Raw genomic sequence first — 14,855 nt, 5'->3', positions numbered from 1 at the left:
GGGGAGTACTGTGGAGCTGCCCTTGTTGGCAGATGTGTGGGTGAGCCACTCGCAGTGTTGTGAGCTTGGGAGAACTCTTTCCATCATTCATCTGTCATGTGGCAGCATGAGTAGGGTAGATGTGCCTGTGCCCATCAAAACCCGAGGCAGGTGGGAGAGTTAGCCCTGTGGTCATAAGAGCAAGTGAGCTGTCCCTCCACCTTATCAGCTGCAGTACTTGGGAGAGTGGCCCCCTATATCTCACATAGTCATGGTGTGGGAGAACCAACCCCGAAAACTTGAAAGTTGGAGAAACTGTCCCACCCCTTGCTGAAAGGGTTGAACTAACCAGGACCATGATTGAGAGTTGCTCACCCTGGTGGTGTAGACTAGCGAGAGCTGGCAGGTTGACCAGACATGCAATTACCCTGGCCCAGAACCAGAGTTATGTATTGGCCCACCCTAACATCCACTCTATCTGTGATCTGCTAGAGCATAGGGGGCCGGGGCATTGCAGACCCAGGGCTGCAGGATCTCTTTCACACAGAGCAACAACTGCATCTGCAGGAAGAGTCCCGGTGAGGGGCCTGCATTGATGATGAAGAGAAACCAGTGGCCTTGAATCAGACCTATGATTCTTTGCTATGAATGCTGGCATGTAAAAATGTATGGATGAACGGGTTTACTGCATGATTCATTGTGTCACACTGCAGCTCCTATGATGAGATTTTCCTTTTCTTAATGTGGGATCCTGGTCTGTATTCTGTCAATCATATTTTAAATAAATGCTGGTTGCCTAGTAGCCAGGCGGTAAGTGCAGGCAGGAAAATCAGACAAGAAGTAGAGGTGGGTCAAAAAGAGCAAGAGAATTCTGGGAAGAAGGAAGTTCTTCTGCGGTCCTGACCCTACCACAGAAAAGGCAAGATGTGACTGCCCCACTAAATAAGATACTGAGCCACATGGGTAACACAGATAAGAATAATGGGCTATATAAGTTATAAGAGTTAATAAGAAGCCTGAGCTAATGGGCCAATCAGTTTATAGTTAATGTAGACCTCTGTGTGTTTTCTTTGGGACTTAAAGATTGCGGGAACTGGGCAGGACAGAAAACCTCTTAACAACATTTTCTTCCTTTTTAAAATTTTTCTCTCAAATTTTATTTGGTTTTGTTTTATGGGAGAAGAGGGATGAGTGGGATGGGGAGGTATAATGTGAAAGACACAAATAATAAATAAAAGAAATTTTTAAAAAGACTAAAGTTAGGTATATAACATGTCACATCTGTGTCACCTCACACATATACCCAAAGGACTATACTTCTTACTACAGAGACACTTATTCATTCATGTTCATTGTTGCTCTTCAAAATAGCCAGGAATGGAAATATTCTATATGTCTCTTATGGGATATTTGATCACACTGTGAAGATGTGTCACTGTTTTACCTCACTTGTCTAAGACATCTTCTGACTGGTTCATTAAAGAGCTAAATAGACAATAACTAGGCAGGCAAGGATAGTGGGATTTCTGGGGAGAAAGTGGAACTTCAGGGGGCTGGGGCAGAGAGATGAGATTCACCAGCAAGATGCAAAGAAAGTTGGACAAAAAGTATGGAAGAGAGGTAACAAGACATGTGATAGAATGTAAACTAATATAAACTGATTAATTTCAGTTATAAGAGCTAGTTGTGGACAAGTCTAGGTAAGCTAAGGCCAGGCTTTCATACTTTATAAGTCTCTGCATCATTATTTGGGAGCTGATAGTCTAAAGAAAGTCTGACTACAGATGTTTTCCAAGTAATGAATGGATAATGAAATGTGGTAAACATATACAATAGAATATTGCTCAAATGTAAAGAAAAGTAAAATTTGCAGACAAGTCACATTTCTCACTCAGAAAGGGAACAACTCTATTTTTTGTTTGAAAGTAAAAAGATTTAGAGCACAATACTAGGACTGCAGAGATGACTCAGCAGCTAGAGCTCTTTTCTGGCTTGCAGAGGACTGCAAAGGGGGTCTCAGCACCCATGTTGAATTCTTGTCTCCGGATTCGCGGTAACCAACACTCTTATCTAGCTTCTGCATACAGTTGCATACACACAGAAGATCACAATGCACACAGATTTTAATTATTTTAGTGAAAAAAGAAAAAAGAAACTAATCTGATACCCATCTGTCTATATATCCTCTGTTATCCAAGTATAAGTAGGAGAGAATGAGCATCATTCAACAAGAAAAGCAAAAATTGAGAGAAGAATTTTTTGTTATATTGCAATCCCTATGAGCATATGTGTTCTATGACTGAGAAATTTGGCTAAATGAATCCATAATTGTTTCCCTTATGTTTAATTTATTTCAGATTACCGTGTAAAAAGGCCTGAACCACAGAATGCTCAAAAATTCAGCAATTTTATGCTGCATGTTTGGTTTTCTGGAATGTTTTACTATTTAGATTTAACAGTATCTTGATGTATTTGTTACTATAACTTCACCACTTTTAAGAAAATTACTCATTGTTTAACTGAAGGACCCTTATATACAAATGATTCATTTATACTGTTATCCTGTAAGCTGCTTTTATTTATTTAATCAAGAATTTTTTTCTATTGCTACTATCAAATATACTTTTTAATTGACAATAAACAATCGGCTTGGAAACATTGAGTATTCACTTAATATAATACCTCTAATATACCTTTTCAGTGTATATTACACATACTTAAATAGAGAATGTAGTTCTCAAACAAAGAAGATTTTAACTGTGAGACAGCACAAGTGATTCTCCAGTTGCCATGATAACTGGTTTTATTGTACATAGCACAGATATACAAAGCAAGAAAAAGAATATATCAAAGAAGACATTTTCCCCAAAGTGTCACATCTTGTTTAATCCAAATATTGAATTACAGATGAAAACTTTTGAATCTTATTGCCAAAAGAACCAGAAAAGAGAGGTTTTAAAGTTTTATGTTGTAGTACAAATCTCAGTAACAATCTAAAAATTTGAATGTTATGCTGGATGACTGGGATGGCATGCTGGTACCTGGTGTCTTCATTTTGCACTTTCTCATGATCAGTTTTTATTTGTACATTCAATGTATTTCTAAACTCCTTATATCAATGTTGAACAATAATATGCATCGTTAAGTGCATGTAGAGATAATGCTGTGACTTTATCTATTTTTTCTAAAATATTGCCAGGTTTAATCCTTTCAAAAAATATCAGTGGTGCTCGCTACTCAGCAATAAATTGATCTATCTTTTTATACTTCTCTATATTCATATGCTTTAGGAATCATATTTAAAAGAAATTATTAAAATGCATTTCTGTAAAAAATCATAAGTAAATTTAGAGTCAGATCAAAGAATATGCTGACTAGCTTTGAAAAATACCTTACTTTATTGTACTTGAAAATAATATATCATTAGCATAAAATATTTCTAGCCCAGATAATAGTATTAGGTGAAGTATGTCTACAATTTAATTTGCAGAATGGTCTGTGCAGCAACTTTGAGCATTTTTGATACTTCCTCAATCATAATTTGACATGTGTTTCTTAACACCCTGGGAATTAAAATTAAAAGGGTTCTTAGGAAGTTCAATAGCAGAGGGATATGTGGTTCAATACCCACACTTTAAAAAAAAATAGCTTCTGGACTAAATGTGGTTGAAAAACTTTCTTCTTTTTACAGAAATCTGTGCAATTCCAAAACAAAGTAAATTCGTTTTGCTGAATATGGATTTTTCCAATATAATTTCATATCTCCAAACTTCTCTAAAATTTTAATTGAATGTGTTATGCTTTTTTAAATCAGATTTTTGAATTTTCTAATCTTCAAACTTATTTTACAGGGAATAATCTAGCATTTAAATTTTTTTGGTGAGGAGATGATAGAGTACCTTGAAGTTTTAATACAGAGGAACTTGATTTAAAACAATAAACAGCACACATAAATTCACATATTTAAGTTATATGGTTGATGATAAAATTAATAAAATGGTATTTGCATTTTCTATCAAACTAAAAAAGAATTAAATGGTAGCAACAGACATACAAAACAACCTTTGTATAAAAAGGAATCTGATGAACCAGTACTATCCATGGAATATTTCTGCACATTAATTGGTCATCTCCTGCACTTATTTTTTTTGTTTATTTTATTTTTTTTTAGTTGTTGCAAAAAAAAATTCTGCCTCCTCCCTGTTTCTCATTTCCCTCCCCATCCTCGCACACATCCAGGATGCTCACCTTCCTGGTCCTGGATAGAAGTGGGAGGACCTTGAACTTCCCACAGGGCAGGGAATCTCGACTGTTCCTGAACTTATTTTTAAATGTCAGCCTCTATACCTGTTAGGGATATGTATAAAATTATAAAAGTTCCTTACATTGTTCTAATTCAGATAATTGTTTACTGGTCAGTAACACTGACATCACCCACGAACATTCTCAACATGTTTAATCTAGGCCAAGCTCCAGAATTCTGTGCTTATGTGTGTGTTTTAACAGAATGCTCACGTGATGTTGAGTCACATCAAAGTATGAAAAGAGCTTCTATGGAGGACATAGAGATAGCTTGTCACTTCATAGAGAAGCCACGTAGCAATGCCGGAGGCGGATGGAACTTTACCCGGTAAGCCACTGGCTCGTGGCAATACATAGATTAATGAAAATGGGTTAAATTAAGGTGTAAGAGGTAGCCAAGAAGAAGTTAGAGTTTAGGACTCAAGCAGTGATTTAAGTAATACTTTTTCTCTGTGATTATTTCGGGGCTTAGTGGCTGGGAACACAAGTGGCTTTCCTACTACAAGTTGGCATACCAACACTGGTAGCTCTGCTTGACTCTGCTTTCCTTTCTCCCAGCATTCAGTCTAGTCCTCCCTGACTAGCTCTGCAGGCACACCACACCCTGCTCTGCTATAGGCTCAAAGCAGTTTTTTATTCATTAATGGTAATCAGAGCATACAGAGGGAAATCCCACATCACCAACTTACCACCTCTTTCACTGAACATTCCATCATGCTCACAAACATTTGAGAGCTCGAATCTACCTATCTGTATTTAAACAGAATGAAAATAGAAATAATGACATTTGCAATCAGCTTGTGTATTGACTGCTTGATATATGCTGTTCTGTGCATTATTTCCAGACAACGCTGTTGCAGTCTCTGACAGGTGATATGATTCATACTACCAATGGCTTATAAAACACAAGTAAAACTAGTCATCTCAGCGCTCCCAAGGCAAACATCATAAACAAGAGCAAACATGCTGATTTATCTCATTAGAATTATTAAATAAATCCCTGAATAATCTTACTGAGTTTAATTTTTTTCATCTTTAACATTACTCTCAGAACAATACAGTCAATGTACGAATTTTTCCCTAAGTTTTGTGCTTAAATTCTTGTAACCAAGCCCTATATGTTTTCAGAGAAGGCTTTCTTCACTTCCTTGATGTGTTTCTGGATAGATTAGTACTCTGATTTTAGACTCCTTCTAAATAATATTATTTGAATAGCTGGTATAATGTTCTTTTTCGGCTCCTAGAATGTTCTTTCTCCCTTTATTCATATGATGAGCTTTAGTTCCTTGTTTAAAGCTTGCTTCCTCACATTCTGAAATAAGCTTTCTTAGACACTTGAATCTGTTTTACTTATATAGTCTATCTTATTTTGAATATCAGGTCCTGCTCCATCCTAACACTTGGAGACAGAGGCAGGTGGAGATATTTGATTTGAAGCCAGCCTACTCTACAAAGTGAGTTCAAGGACATCCAGATCTGTTATACAGAGAAACCCTGCCCCCAAAAGAAAAAAGAAAGATGTCTAGAGATAAATGCAAACACTCAACACTGACATGTGGTCTCCAAACACATTTACATGAATATGCCCACTCATGAGAACATGAACACAAAAAATATATAACAATAACACAAAAAAGATCAATAACTTCAGCAACAACACATTAGAATGCATTCTTCCTTACAAGGTGAAAGCAACAGGAACTAATATTAAAATCTATCATCAGATTCTCACATACGTTGAACAGAATTCAGAATCCCCTTGCTCTTCTGTAGTATGTCTTTAATTCATATTTTGATGTGGGGTGTCTCTCTGTATGTTGTGAATATGTTTTATTAAAATTGGTTAATAAAGAAGCTGAGTTGGCCAATATTCAGGTAGAATAGAGCCAGGAGGGAACTCCAAACATGATACAGGGAGAAAAAGGGTGGAGTCAGAGAAAGATGCCTGCAGCTGCCAGGGAAGTAAGATGTGAGATAACAAGCCAGGAACCTTGTATTAAAATATAGAATGATGAAATGAGTTAATTTAAATTATAAGATCTAGATAATAATAAGCTGAGCTAATAGTCCTAACAGTTTGTAATTAGTATTAAGCCTCCAAGTGGTTATTTGTTAACTGTCAGGCAGGAAAGGAAACATCAGTTACAAATGACACCTACCGTCTGATGTGGATCCACATAAGTCCTAAAAAAATATTAAAAAGGTGTAAACACAAAGAAATGGACCCACACTGGGCTTCGTAGTCTCTCATGCCAGTCACAGCACAGAGATACTTCTCCAGACAACCCCCTGTGAGATGAAGCCAGCTGCCAACCACCACTGGCTGAGCCTCATGTCTGGTTCCTGCAGCCTCTTACACTGGCAGTGGTAAAGGTGCTCCCAGCTGCTGCCTCTGGGCTTGAGAGCACAGCTGCAGGCTGGAGAGGACAACAGAGCCACGTACTACATGATGTATTTAGGGATTTAGATCATACAGTCAAAAGGGTTAGAAACACACAGGAAGGACAGTTTTATACAAAAAGGCCTCTAAGCTAGTCACAGTGTGTTTGATAAATATGAATAGTTTTGGGGGAGAGGGAGGATAAAGGATAGACAGAGTCATAGGTTTAAAAATAGTTTAAAGGTAATAAATTGAGGTCCTTCAAAATAAATAGAGTAATAAAAATTATAATAAGCCACATAAAATGGAAAATACACAAAGAGTCTGAATAATGTATATTATTGTGTTTTCTTTGTTTTTTTTTTTTTACTGTTACTGAACTACACACAGACATTTGATTCTGGGAGTTACTAAGCTAAAACAAAATAAAGGTATTATGGGTTCAAAATTTGGATCTATGTATATTTTCCTTTGGAAAAGAAGTTCTGCTTTTGTTTCCAGAGATGATAAAAATCTATGTATTCCTTCCAGGCTAATATGGTTTGACCCTGTAATATCTCCTGAAATGTCTCTGATGGGAGTGATGACCCAGGTGATCAAACATCTAGAACAGGTTCAAGGCAACTGACTGAGACTATGCAACCTCACAGACTACTACAGCCAATATTTTACCATAATTCTAATTTTCTCCAGGTCCCCATAAGATTGCTAATGCACCCAGTCAGCAAGAAATGTATAAAAAACTAAGGCCAAATTCCCAAAACATTGTTTATAAATGATTGTTTTCATTTAAAGTTGGTTGATTATAAATGATCATAGACAATATCTTTCTAAAGAAAAAAGGGGGATATGATACCTAAATGATGAAAAAAGTAGATTATTAAATCTTCTTCAATCCAAAAGACAACTGATAATCTCAAAAAATACTTTCCATTGGCATGGATTTTGGTTTGCTGATACAAATTTAAGGTCAATTTTGTTATACTATATGTATATTTCTACTCTTGTTTAAGGTATTATGTTTATACACCTCATTTAAAAATGGAATGTATAAATTAATAGTCATTTATAATAGACAAACTTATAGACATGTTAGGTTTTCTAGGTATACAAAGAAATATTTCAGATGAATAGGTAATTTTGAAATACTTAAAATACTTACAGAATATGGCATTTAAAATGTTTTAATAACTTGGACTTCTTTGAATGTGAGATGTCTGCTCTTGGCAACCACAATTACTTCAAGAAAATAATGGGCATCAAAGAATCTTCTTATGGAGTTTGCTTTCAATGTGGCAAGACTAGCCTTTTGGGCCAGAAACTGCTCTGCCCTGGACTTCCTGGCAATATACTGTATAACCTGGATATTCAGGATTCACAGTAAAACAACTGCTAATCAAGATATCTTTTAGATATTCTAGATTGATGTCCAAAGTTAACTACCCCAATGCTGAGGAGATATTTTGGGTGACTGTCCAGGCAGCCAGTTTCTTCTGTCATTAATTGTATCTTTTGGAAGTAACTTGCTTTCAATTTCTGCTTACTTGGATAATATTATCTTCCTTCTCAGATCTTTTATGGGGTTGAAGATTAGATAATTACAGTTACAATTCTCTCATGTCTTCGTTAGGGCATATTAGGTACAAGACTTAGACTCTCCATGATAGGACAGCTTTTGAGATAACCTCTGCAATTTGCCAATTACCCATGGCCTGAACATTTAGAATGTGTTCCTTGTTTCATGTTGTTCTTATTGGCTTATGTTCATCTTGCACCGTACCTGATAATTGTTCTTAATGTAGATAATTTTATGTTAGGATTAGAAACTTTTTATTTAGAAGAAAAAGAGAAATGTTATGGGATTTTGATCTGTTTAGTCATTGAATATTGGGTTAAGTCCTAGGATATGGTCTTGACTGCATACATGATTGATTAATATGGGGGGGGTCTGGTGCTCTCTTTCTCCCTCCCCTCCCCTTTCTCTCTCTTGTGGTCAGAGCAAGATACAGGAGCAGTTGTTCCCATCTCCCCTGTGCACAATGGACACAGCAGCTGGATGCGGCATCTAATCTATTCTGGATCAGTGAGTGTTTATCCCCATTTTATATATAAATAAATTATTGAGACCCTTTAACAGTCTCTTGTGGGTTCACATAACAATATTAAGCTACAGAATGAAAGACGTTGCTCATGGAATAGCAACATTGGAGCTTGTTCTTTAGACAAGAATGGAATTGTCCTTCCAAAACCTTTCTGAGCTGCTCATTTATACTGATTTAATTTGGGGTGAGTGTGGAGAAGGATGACGACTTAAAATGGAAGGGATAATTTTACACAACTTTTACTGATCCTTCCAACTTGAAGTGTCTTCTTGTTTATTTAAGTAGGTTCTATCTAAATGTTTTGGAACCCAGTCTCTGGACGTTCACTGCCAACACATGCTGTCTCCATGTGTGTGCTATTTTCCAGACAGTCTGTAATGTGTCCTTGGATTTGAACCAAGCAAGATCTTTGGAAGGCCAAGGAATGCTACTTTCCTGCTCCTACATTTTCAACATCTATTTACTTTTATTCTTTCTAGCTAACATAGTGAATATTCATGGCTGTTGTGACTGGTATGTGTGATATCACTTGATTATACTAGCTAAGTAAGTCATAAGAAGTAGTCCATTTGTCTCATTAAAAAACTAATTCAAATCCAACAACACTGCTAAGATATTAGCCATTTATGGAATGTGAGAAATCATTTAATTATTTTATCATATTATGTATCTTAATGTTCCTTTCAAATTCAGATGCTACATTTAAGCCGACAGTAAATTCCATGTCCAAGTTTATAGCTCTCAAAATAGAATTTTAATGGAAATGCTAAGATATTCCCAATTATAGCTGTGGAAAACTTGCAAGTTTTTTCTTAAATCGTTTTCATCGCGGTTTTTAAACATATGGCAGGTCTTTTTTGGAAGTCTTCTGATGGTATGCAGAATTTGTAGTTACAAATATTCTGCCATTTAAATAAGCTCACTCAACTTCACCTTTCTGAATTAGCAGAATTTAACTGTTCATTGTCAACTGATTCATGAATATAGAACCCAGCTTCATTTGGAGCATATGGCCTAAAGATAATAAATTTAAATGCCTGATGTAAAGTAAATTAGAATTGGGATTGTAATGCTGATAGCTTTTCTACAAGACTCTTATAACATCTGTCCAGAAACTTTAAATTTTTTTCAGATGTTTTTCTACACATGCTGCTTCAAATCTCTATAGATATTGTAACTTTATCTCAAGAAAATAATTAGAAAAGTTAGTTATCAACTAAGAAGAAAGAGATAAAGTAAAACTGCAGAATATTCTAAGTTAGCAATGGATAAAAGAGAATATTAGAAATAAAAAGCAAACAAAAGGTTCAGGATTGAGCAGGTACTATTTTTCTAAATCGATTCATTTACTGAAATCATGCCCTATGTGACTTATTACATCTCTTCTTGTACAAACTTTCCCATGAATGACAGAACCTAGACGTTAGAAAATGAAATTTTGCTAGTATGGCTAGATGCTTAATTCCCAATATTCCTGTGCTAAACTTCATCCCTTCCCCAGAAAATATTAGTGTCACTGCTATTATGGTGTAATACTGCCTTTTGAACTGAACCCAATAACTCCATTACAACTTCATTTTTAAATTTTTTAAAAAATTTATGTATGTGTCTTGCACATAATATGTCTTAATTCCATTCATTCCCTGTCCCTTCACATCCACCCTCTTCCCCTGCAACCCAAATAAAACAAAATTCAAGAGAAAAATAGATAGAAAATAAAATGAAAAAAATAAAAGAGGGGAAGAAATTTAAAATCTTGGTTAGCTGTAATGCTAACCAAGCCATGCCATATAAAACTTTACCCACGTATCTCTACTTGTAAGTGTTCATTATAGAGGTATTGGTCTGGTTGAAGCCCCCCTGGTCTCCACTACACATTTGAGGCTGGGCCCCCACTAGAATACTTCCTGGACAACTGTGTTGTGAGATCCTACAGCTTTGGGTCTGAGGGTCAGTTCTCTTCATGTGCTCTATCAGCAGATGATAGATGGGGTAGATGTTGCTGCAGGACAAGTAATAACCCTGGGCATCTGTAGTGTTGGTCTGCAAGATGTGAAAGGAGGACAGCTCTCCTAGGACCACAATTTTGGGACTGGCAAACCTACATCTTATGTACCAGTGTTGGCCCTATTGTATTGCCTGGGCAAGGTAGAAGGCCTGTTCTCCTGAATGTTGCAGCTGTTGGGGGACAGGAATGGCATTCCTGCTTTTATGGCTACAAAGGCAGCTCTTCCACCTGCCTTCAGTATTGATGGATGTGAGAGGGGGTAGGAGAACCATTCTCACACATCCATAGCACCATAATACAGATGGGTAGGTGGGAAAGTTCTCCCATAGTCACAGTGCAGGGCTGGCTCTCCCACACCTGTACTAACAGTATTAACTCAATTGTGCTGCTTTGGCAAGGTGCAGGGCCTGTTCTCCCGAGTGTTAGAGCTGGTGGGGGTCAAGGATGGCACTCTCTTTTTTTTAGAATTTTTAAACAATTGTTTATTATACAAATCCAACAAAGGTAAAACTGCATCAGGGAAAGTCTAGGAAACACCACCATACAACAGTGGCACTTACGGATGCAGAAGTGACAACTAGAAAAGAACCTGGTTACCAACTTCAGTGAGAACCAACACTTCAAAGGAAAGGAAGGCTATGGGCACATTTATTCTACTTGATTCCTGGTATAAATGAGATCTATGGAGATAGAATACAAGAGCTCATGCTTGGAGCAAATCCCTCCTGAGTGTAAAGGCTGAAATCTGAATTGTCAAATTTTTAGGAAAAGGTAAACTCTCTTTTGAAACTTGGCAAAGTGTTTTACCTGGACTATATACTTATCCACAACATGCTTGTGTAACTTCTTGACATACAAAATAGGCTCTCAACATCCAGTTAAACACGCTTTTAAGTGGAAGGTCGTAGCCCCGTCACACCTGGGCATATCTGTAGATGGGCTCTTTATGTTGATGAAGTACAGGTTAAGTTCTCCCTACCTGAAGGAAAGTTGGCGATCTAAACAATAAAAACACTGGTATGCATTCAAATCTTACATAAATAATTTTTAAACAATTTATACAAAAATAGTTCTGCATAATGTAACATGTAACAAAACCAACTAAACAAAACGTGTCAAGATGTCTGTGGATGGTGTGTGTGGTCCACTTTATGTTGACACCAGAAGCCTTGGCATTTCAAGGAACAGGGTGCCCCAAACAAATCTATCAACAAAAGCACTAAGCTCAGGCTTCTAAGAGAATTTCTCCACAGTTCATCTTCCTTTCCAACTGGAATGTCTTCTAAAGGCCGCTTTAGAAATGGTCCAGAGAGCAGTGCAGTCACGGTGCAGAAAGAGCAGAGGCAAACATCTGGCTCACTCATCCCCCAAATGGGTAGTTGAACGGCTTCTCCCTTGGCAATAACTGTCCTGTGGTCTTTTGTTCCGAATTCCAAAGGGATTATAAGCCCACTTGTGTTTGTAGTCTTTTCCCCTCCCCGGCTGTATTTCCCCAACCCTCCATATTTACATGCTTGTCCTGGAACTAACTTAGTTTTTGAAGAAGTTTCTCGTCAACTTGCCCAAATTGAACACTCACACACATTTCAGCTATGAACTGCTCACAGCCTTCCTTGGTGACTTGCTTGCAGTACCTCAAGTCAATATGACAAATATTTCCACAGCGTTTGAAGAAGGACAGGCACTGGTCAGTGACCTTATTGCAGTCTGATAGGTTGATCTCTGTCAGAGAGTCTTGGGTGGTAGTGCCAAATGCAGTGAGCAGGTTGATGGAACGGTCAATGACGTGGTTACAGTAACTGAGATGGAGCTTGGAGAGCAGGGGCATATGGCGGATAATGAGCCGCAGGGAGTAATCTGTGATGTCCAGGTCAGCGAGGCGCAGTTCTACAATGTTCCGGAGCTTGCTCCCATTGTCCATCTGACCTGGCCTGTTGTCTGTGGGTGGGGACAGGAGATCCCGCATCTGGGCATCCTTTAGTCCTTCTACCCACTGGACATCCAGGGTCCGGAGCAATGGACAACTGGAGCTACAGAGGGCTGAGACAGCAATCCATGAGCAGCCCGACAGCACCGAGTCCCGGAGCCCAGGCAACCGCTTGATGAGCCAACTCAGTTGCTTCTTGGAGATATTGGTCCAGCTGAGGTCAAGGGAGACAGGCTGTCGCCGGGTGATGCCACTCAGCATCAGGGGCGTGATGGACTTGCAGTGGTTCAGGTCAATGCGGGTCCACTACCGCTTATCACAGCACCAGAGGTTCCAGGTTCTGCAGACCCGCATGCAGACACACAGGTCTGGGTGGCTGAGGTAGCTGAAGACTGCCATCCACTCCTCCCTGTGCATGACATGGACTGCTCCATCGTCAAGGGGCAGCGAGTCAGGTGGAGGGCTGATGGGTGGCGGCCGGATCACACGACGCTCCATCTGGATGCACTTAGGTGGGGACGCAGAGGGTGGGGGCCGGGACGTAACACGAGGTGGGCTGCACAGGCCAGGTTCCAGTGGGTGCCATAGCTCCCAAGGGGTGCCGTTGAGCCCCTTGCTGAAGCAGTGGGGGCGCTCGCAGTGGCTTAGGGGCCTCTTTGGCTCCTCGTTCACTTTCCGGCTCTGACTTGATGGGCTGGTGGGTCTCGTGGGCCAAGGTACTCTCTGTCTTTTGGATCTCGTGGTTGAGCTCCTTGCTTAGCTCTTTGCTCAGCTTCTTGTTGGGAAGCCTCCTTTTCCAGCGCATCTTCATCTTTTTTTCTTGTCTTCTGGGCCTTCAGCCCCTTCAGTGCTGGGCCCAGCGGTGGGTGAGCTGGAACATGACTGGTCACTCTCCCGGGCCTTAGGAGGTGTCTCAGGCAGATAGTCCTCTGTTTCCTGCTTGAAGCACCAAAGGGGTTTGTTGGCCAGTGCCAATCGATCCTCAGCGTTCTTCCAGGACCGCTGCTTTTTCCTGAAAAGCTTATCTTCTTTGGCAGGTTTTAGCTGCTGCTGGAAGTAAGTGAGACTGGATCTCCACCAAGGGCTGAGACTGCTGCCTAAGGGGGCCTCGGCGAGAGGTGAGAGGAAGAACCGGGGTACGTTTGAAGCGTCGAGGCTCACTTGCGTCCACTCAGCTCTTGGGGCTTCTCATATTTCCGTTTCTTCCTTAGGTGCACATCATCAGACTTTCGGCGTAGGATGCTATCTGCAGGCACCTTTTTAGGGTGCTCATCTGACATGCGTCGGGGAGCCTCTTCACATCCACTCCTCCGCTTGGCAGGCTCCTGCCCTTCCTTGTTGTCCTGGTTCATCTTCTGCTCCTTGAGCAAGGAGCCAGGCAGGTTGGAGGCATACTTAAAGCCAGGGCCACGCTTTTGTTTCCTGGTCTTGCCAGCGTGGTTACAATTCGGACACTCCCAGCAATTGGGAAGCTCATCGTTGACCACACCCTCTGATTCCTTAATCTTAAGGCATCCAGGGTGGATGAGCTCTTGTTGCAGATGGAGCACACCATAAGCATGAGGTTAACCTTGCCTTCTTCCTCTTTCACTGTGTCCTCCTTTCCTGCCTCGCCACAGACAAGGCACAGGGCGGTGTGGGGCAGCACTGGCGCGATGCACTGCCGCATGATGCAGCTCTGCTTCATGTTCCCAGGGCCTCCGAATTTCTTCATGTCCTTGCAAAAGTGACACTCTCCGCACTCCGTCCGCAGGCAGGCCTCGCACTTGCGGCATCACGTCTGGCGTCTGCAAGCTCCTGCTGTTGTTCTGTTGGCAGCCAACTTCACCACTGAGGTTGGGCCCTACTTGCCCTTAGGCCGACTCACCACCCGGTTCTGTTCGGGCTCCAATTCATAGTCGTCGTCCTCGGCGCTCAAGGACATGGCCATGGCTCATGGTGGGCCCAGAATGGAGCGCGCTGACATGGCTGGAGCGCCGCTGCCGCCTGCAGGGAGCAGGCCTGGCTCGCCCTGGCTAGCACTGGGGCTCCTGTGCGGCGAGAGAGCCATAGCCGCTGCGCGCCGCGCCTCGCATGCCCGCGCGGAAGCGGTACTCTCTCTTTTATGATCACAAGACCTGCTCTCCCATGTACCCCAGGCATCAATCAGTTCTTCAA

General features: G+C 40.2%; 1 pseudogene; it reads right to left on the bottom strand.

Moving 5' to 3' along the window:
- Positions 1-12,183: 12,183 nt before the first annotated feature.
- LOC126514499 (lysine-specific demethylase 2B-like) lies at positions 12,184-14,628 on the bottom strand (annotated as a pseudogene).
- Between the last annotated feature and the right edge of the window lie 227 nt (positions 14,629-14,855).

This window comes from Alexandromys fortis, unplaced genomic scaffold (genome assembly GCF_014885135.2).
Source record: "Alexandromys fortis isolate MF-2015 unplaced genomic scaffold, M_Fortis_MF-2015_v1.1 scaffold_131, whole genome shotgun sequence".
NCBI classification, from domain to species: domain Eukaryota; kingdom Metazoa; phylum Chordata; class Mammalia; order Rodentia; family Cricetidae; genus Alexandromys; species Alexandromys fortis.
Note: the sequence above shows the minus strand (reverse complement) of the source record. Positions and strands in the feature narration are given on the sequence as shown.